This window comes from Hydractinia symbiolongicarpus, chromosome 7 (genome assembly GCF_029227915.1).
Source record: "Hydractinia symbiolongicarpus strain clone_291-10 chromosome 7, HSymV2.1, whole genome shotgun sequence".
Taxonomy (NCBI): domain Eukaryota; kingdom Metazoa; phylum Cnidaria; class Hydrozoa; order Anthoathecata; family Hydractiniidae; genus Hydractinia; species Hydractinia symbiolongicarpus.
The window spans coordinates 23325920-23332447 of NC_079881.1; positions in this window are offsets into that span (position 1 = coordinate 23325920).

Sequence of the window (6528 nt, forward strand, 5' to 3'; positions counted from 1 at the left end):
AACAGTTCCAGAGACTACATTTCATTGACTTTCTAGCGGTATAAATCCGTTTGAGTTAGAACGGTTGCGTCACATATTCGTACCAACATGTATTTAGCGATATTTTTCTGATATTACTAGGTTGCATCGCTTTTAACAGTGAAACGATTGACTGTGGGAATTAATAGAACTGATTCTGGACTGTGACCTTATAAATATGATAAATGAGCCAGTTTGACTACAAGAAATAACATTCTTTTCAATTTGACATGATTCCTGGAACTCAGCGATTACACTGGGCGCTGTGGTAGCGCTTTATTAAAAAATTAAGATAAATAAGTCATTTTTTACTGTCGGACCAATCCTAGCCGTTAGTTCGCGCTGAAGAAATAGAGACAGTTTCAAATACTACATTTCACTGATTTTCTAACGGTGTCAATCCGTTTGAGTTACAACGGTTGCGTCACATATTCGTACCAACATGTATTTAGTGATTTTCTTCCGATATTACTAAAATGTATTGCTTTTAACAGTGAAACGATTCACTGTGGGAATTATTAGAACTGATTCTGGACTGTGACCTTATAAATGTGATAAATGAGCCAATTGGTGTCCAAAGAATAACATTCTTCTTAATTTGACATGATTCCTGGAATTAAGCGATTACATTATGCTCTTTGGTAGCACTTTATTTAAAAATTTAAATAAATAAGTCTTTCCTTACTGTGGGACCAATCCTGGCCGTTAGCACGCGCTGAATAAACAGGAACAGTTCCAAAGACTGCATTTCATTGACTTTCTAGCGGTATAAGTGTGTTTGAGTTACAACGGTTCTGTCACATATTTGTACCAACATGTATTTAGCGATATTTTTCTGATATTACTAGGTTGCATCGCTTTTAACAGTGAAACGATTGACTGTGGGAATTAATAGAACTGATTCTGGACTGCGACCTTATAAATGCGATAAATGAGCCAATTGGTCTCCAAGAAATAACATTCTTCTTAAATTGACGTGATTGCCGGAACTTAGCGATTACATTGGGCGCTGTGGTAGCGCTTCATTTAAAAATTTAGATAAATAAGTCATCTTTAATGTGGGACCAATCCTGGCCGTTATCGCGCGCTGAAGAAATAGCGACAGTTTCAAAAACTAAATTTCATTGACTTTCTAACGCTATCAATCCGCTTCAGGTACAACGGTTGCGTCACATATTCGTACCAACATGTATTTAGCGATACCTTTCTCATATTACTAGGTTGCATCGCTTTTAACAGTGAAACGATTGACTCTGGGACTTAATTGAACAGATTTTTAACTGTGACCTTATAAATGTTACAAGTGAGACAATTGGTCTCCAAGGAATAACATTCTTCTTAATTTGACATGATTGCTGGATTTTAGGGATTACATTAGCCTCGATGGTAGCGCTTTATTTAAAAATTTAGATAAATAAGTCTTTCCTTACTGTGGGACCAATCCTGGCCGTTAGCACGCGCTGAATAAATAGGATCAGTTCCAAAGACTACATTTCATTGACTTTCTAGCAGCATAAATCCGTTTGAATTACAACGGTTGCGTCACATATTCGTACCAAGATGTACTTAGCGATAGTATTCGGATATTACTAAGTTGAATCGCTTTTAACAGTGAAACGATTGACCGTGGGACTTAATTGAACTAATTCTGGACTATGACCTTATAAATGTGATAAATGAGCCAATTTGACTCCAAGGAAAAACATTGTTCTTAATTCAATATGATTTCTGGAATTCAGCGAGTACACTAGGCCATGTTATAGCGCTCCATTTAAAAATTTAGATAAATAAGTCATTTTTACTGTGGGACCAATCCTAGCCGTTAGCGCGCGCTGAAGATATAGAGAAAGTTTCAAAAACTCCATTTCATTGACTTTCTAACAGTGTCAATCCGTTTGAGTTACAACGGTTGCGTCACATATTCGTACCAACATGTATTTAGCGATAGTATTCGGATATTACTAGGTTACATCGCTTTTAACAGTGAAACGTTTGACTGTGGGACTTAATTGAACTGACTTTGGACTTTGACCTTAGAAATGTGATAAATGAGCCCGCTTGACTACAACAAATAACATTCTTATTAATCTGACATGATTGCTGGAACTCAGCGATTACACTGGGCGCTGTGGTAACGTTTTATTTAAAAATTAAGTTAAATAAGTCTTTTTTTAATGTGGCACCAATCCTAGCCGTTTGTTTGCGCAGAAGAAATAGGAACAGTTTCAAAGACTACATTTCATTGACTTTCTAGCGTTATAAATCCGTTTGAGTTACAACGGTTGCGTCACATATTCGTACCAACATGTATTTAGCGATAGTATTCGGATGTTACTAGGTTACATCGCTTTTAACAGTGAAACGATTGACTGTGGGACTTAATTGAACTGATTTTGGACTTTGACCTTATAAATGTGATAAATGAGGCAGTTTGACTACAAGAAGTAACATTCTTCTTAATTTGACATGATTGCTGGAACTCAGCGATTACACTGGGCGCTGTGGTAGCGTTTTATTACAAAATTAAGATAAATAAGTCATTTTTAACTGTGGCACCAATCCTAGCCGTTAGTTCGCGCTGAAGAAATAGGAACAGTTCTAAAGACTACATTTCATTGACTTTCTAGCGTTATAAATCCGTTTGAGTTACAACGGTTGCGTCACATATTCGTACCAACATGTATTTAGCGATAGTATTCGGATGTTACTAGGTTGCATCGCTTTTAACAGTGAAACGATTGACTGTGGGACTTAATTGAACTGATTTTGGACTTTGACCTTATAAATGTGATAAATGAGGCAGTTTGACTATAAGAAGTAACATTCTTCTTAATTTGACATGATTGCTGGAACTCAGCGATTACACTGGGCGCTGTGGTAGCGCTTTATTACAAAATTAAGATAATAAGTCATTTTTAACTGTGGGACCAATCCTGCTGTTTGCTCGCGCTGAAGAAGTAGAGACATTTTGAAAAACTACCTTTCATTGACTTTCTAACGGTGTCAATCCGTTTGAGTTACAACGGTTGCGTCACATATTCGTACCAACATGTATTTAGTGATTTTCTTCCGATATTACTAAAATGTATTGCTTTTAACAGTGAAGCGATTCACTGTGGGAATTATTAGAACTGATTCTGGACTGTGACCTTATAAATGTGATAAATGAGCCAATTGGTGTCCAAAGAATAACATTCTTCTTAATTTGACATGATTCCTGGAATTAAGCGATTACATTATGCTCTGTGGTAGCACTTTATTTAAAAATTTAAATAAATAAGTCTTTTCTTACTGTGGGACCAATCCTGGCCGTTAGCACGCGCTGAATAAACAGGAACAGTTCCAAAGACTGCATTTCATTGACTTTCTAGCGGTATAAGTCTGTTTGAGTTACAACGGTTCTGTCACATATTTGTACCAACATGTATTTAGCGTTATTTTTCTGATATTACTAGGTTGCATCGCTTTTAACAGTGAAACGATTGACTGTGGGAATTAATAGAACTGATTCTGGACTGTGACCTTATAAATGTGATAAATGAGCCAATTGGTCTCCAAGGAATAACATTCTTCTTAATTTGTCATGATTGCCGGAATTCATCGATTACATTAGGCTCTGTGGTAGCGCTTTATTTAAAAATTTAGATAAAGAAGTCTTTTCTTACTGTGGGACCAATCCTGTTCCTTCGTACGCGCTGAATAAATAGGAACAGTTCCACAGACTACATTTCATTGACTTTCTAGCGGTATAAATCCGTTTGAGTTAGAACGGTTGCGTCACATATTCGTACCAACATGTATTTAGCGATATTTTTCTGATATTACTAGGTTGCATCGCTTTTAACAGTGAAACGATTGACTGTGGGACTTAATTGAACTAACTTTGGACTGTGACCTGATAATTGTAATAAATCAGACAACTGATCTCCAAGAAATAACATTCTTCTTAAATTGACGTGATTGCCGGAACTTAGCGATTACATTGGGCGCTGTGGTAGCGCTTCATTTAAAAATTTAGATAAATAAGTCATCTTTAATGTGGGACCAATCCTGGCCGTTATCGCGCGCTGAAGAAATAGCGACAGTTTCAAAAACTAAATTTCATTGACTTTCTAACGCTATCAATCCGCTTCAGGTACAACGGTTGCGTCACATATTCGTACCAACATGTATTTAGCGATACCTTTCTCATATTACTAGGTTGCATCGCTTTTAACAGTGAAACGATTGACTCTGGGACTTAATTGAACTGATTTTTAACTGTGACCTTATAAATGTTACAAGTGAGACAATTGGTCTCCAAGGAATAACATTCTTCTTAATTTGACATGATTGCTGGATTTTAGGGATTACATTAGCCTCGATGGTAGCGCTTTATTTAAAAATTTAGATAAATAAGTCTTTCCTTACTGTGGGACCAATCCTGGCCGTTAGCACGCGCTGAATAAATAGGAACAGTTACAAAAACTACATTCCATTGACCTTCTAACGCTGTCAATCCGCTTCAGTAACAACGGTTGCGTCACATATTCGTACCAACATGTATTTAGCGATACGTTTCTCATATTACTAGGTTGCATCGCTTTTAGCAGTGAAACGATTGACTCTGGGACTTAATTGAACTGATTTTGGACTGTCACCTTATAAATGTTACAAGTGAGACAATTGGTCTCCAAGGAATAACATTCTTCTTAATTTGACATGATTGCTGGGATTCAGCGATTACATTATGCTCTGTGGTAGCGCTTTATTTAAAAATTTAGATAAACAGGAATTTTCTTACTGTGGGACCAATCCTGGCCGTTAGCACGCGCTGAATAAATAGGATCAGTTCCAAAGACTACATTTCATTGACTTTCTAGCAGCATAAATCCGTTTGAATTACAACGGTTGCGTCACATATTCGTACCAACATGTACTTAGCGATAGTATTCGGATATTACTAAGTTGAATCGCTATAACAGTGAAACGATTGACCGTGGGACTTAATTGAACTAATTCTGGACTATGACCTTATAAATGTGATAAATGAGCCAATTTGACTCCAAGGAATAACATTGTTCTTAATTCAATATGATTTCTGGAATTCAGCGAGTACACTAGGCCATGTTATAGCGCTTTATTTAAAAATTTAGATAAATAAATCATTTTTTACTGTGGTATTAATCCTAGCACTTAGCTCGCGCTGAAGAAATAGAGACAGTTTCAAAAACTACATTTCATTGACTTTCTAACGGTGCCAATCCGTTTGAGTTACAGCGGTTGCGTTACATATTCGTACCAACATGTATTTTGTGATTTTCTTCCGATATTACTAAGTTGTTTTGCTTTTAACAATGAAACGATTGACTGTGGGAATTAATTGAACTGATTTTGGACTGTGACCTTATAAATGTTATAAGTGAGAAAATTGGACTCCAAGAAATAACATTCTTCTTAACTTGACATGATTGTGGGAACTCAGCGATTACACTAGACCCCGTGGTAGCGCTCCATTTAAAAATTTAGATAAATAAGTCATTTTTACTGTGGGACCAATCCTAGCCGTTAGCGCGCGCTGAAGATATAGAAAAAGTTTCAAAAACTCCATTTCATTGACTTTCTAACAGTGTCAATCCGTTTGAGTTACAACGGTTGCGTCACATATTCGTACCAACATGTATTTAGCGATAGTATTCGGATATTACTAGGTTACATCGCTTTTAACAGTGAAACGTTTGACTGTGGGACTTAATTGAACTGACTTTGGACTTTGACCTTAGAAATGTGATAAATGAGCCAGCTTGACTACAACAAAGAACATTCTTATTAATCTGACATGATTGCTGGAACTCAGCGATTACACTGGGCGCTGTGGTAACGTTTCATTTAAAATTTAAGTTAAATAAGTCTTTTTTTAATGTGGCACCAATCCTAGCCGTTTGTTTGCGCAGAAGAAATAGGAACAGTTCCAAAGACTACATTTCATTGTCTTTCTAGCGTTATAAATCCGTTTGAGTTACAACGGTTGCGTCACATATTCGTACCAACATGTATTTAGCGATAGTATTCGGATGTTACTAGGTTGCATTGCTTTTAACAGTGAAACGATTGACTGTGGGACTTAATTGAACTGATTTTGGACTTTGACCTTATAAATGTGATAAATGAGGCAGTTTGACTACAAGAAGTAACATTCTTCTTAATTTGACATGATTGCTGGAACTCAGCGATTACATTGGACCCCGTTGTAGCGCTCCATTTAAAAATTTAGATAAATAAGACATTTTTACTGTGGGACCAATCCTAGCCGTTAGTTCGCGCTGAAGAAATAGGAACAGTTCCAAAGACTACATTTCATTGACATTCTAGCGGTATAAATCCGTTTGAGTTACAGCGTTTGCGTCACATATTCGTACCAACATGTATTTAGCCATAGTATTCGGATATTACTAGGTTACATCGCTTTTAACAGTGAAACGTTTGACTGTGGGACTTAATTGAACTGATTTTAGACTTTGACCTTATAAA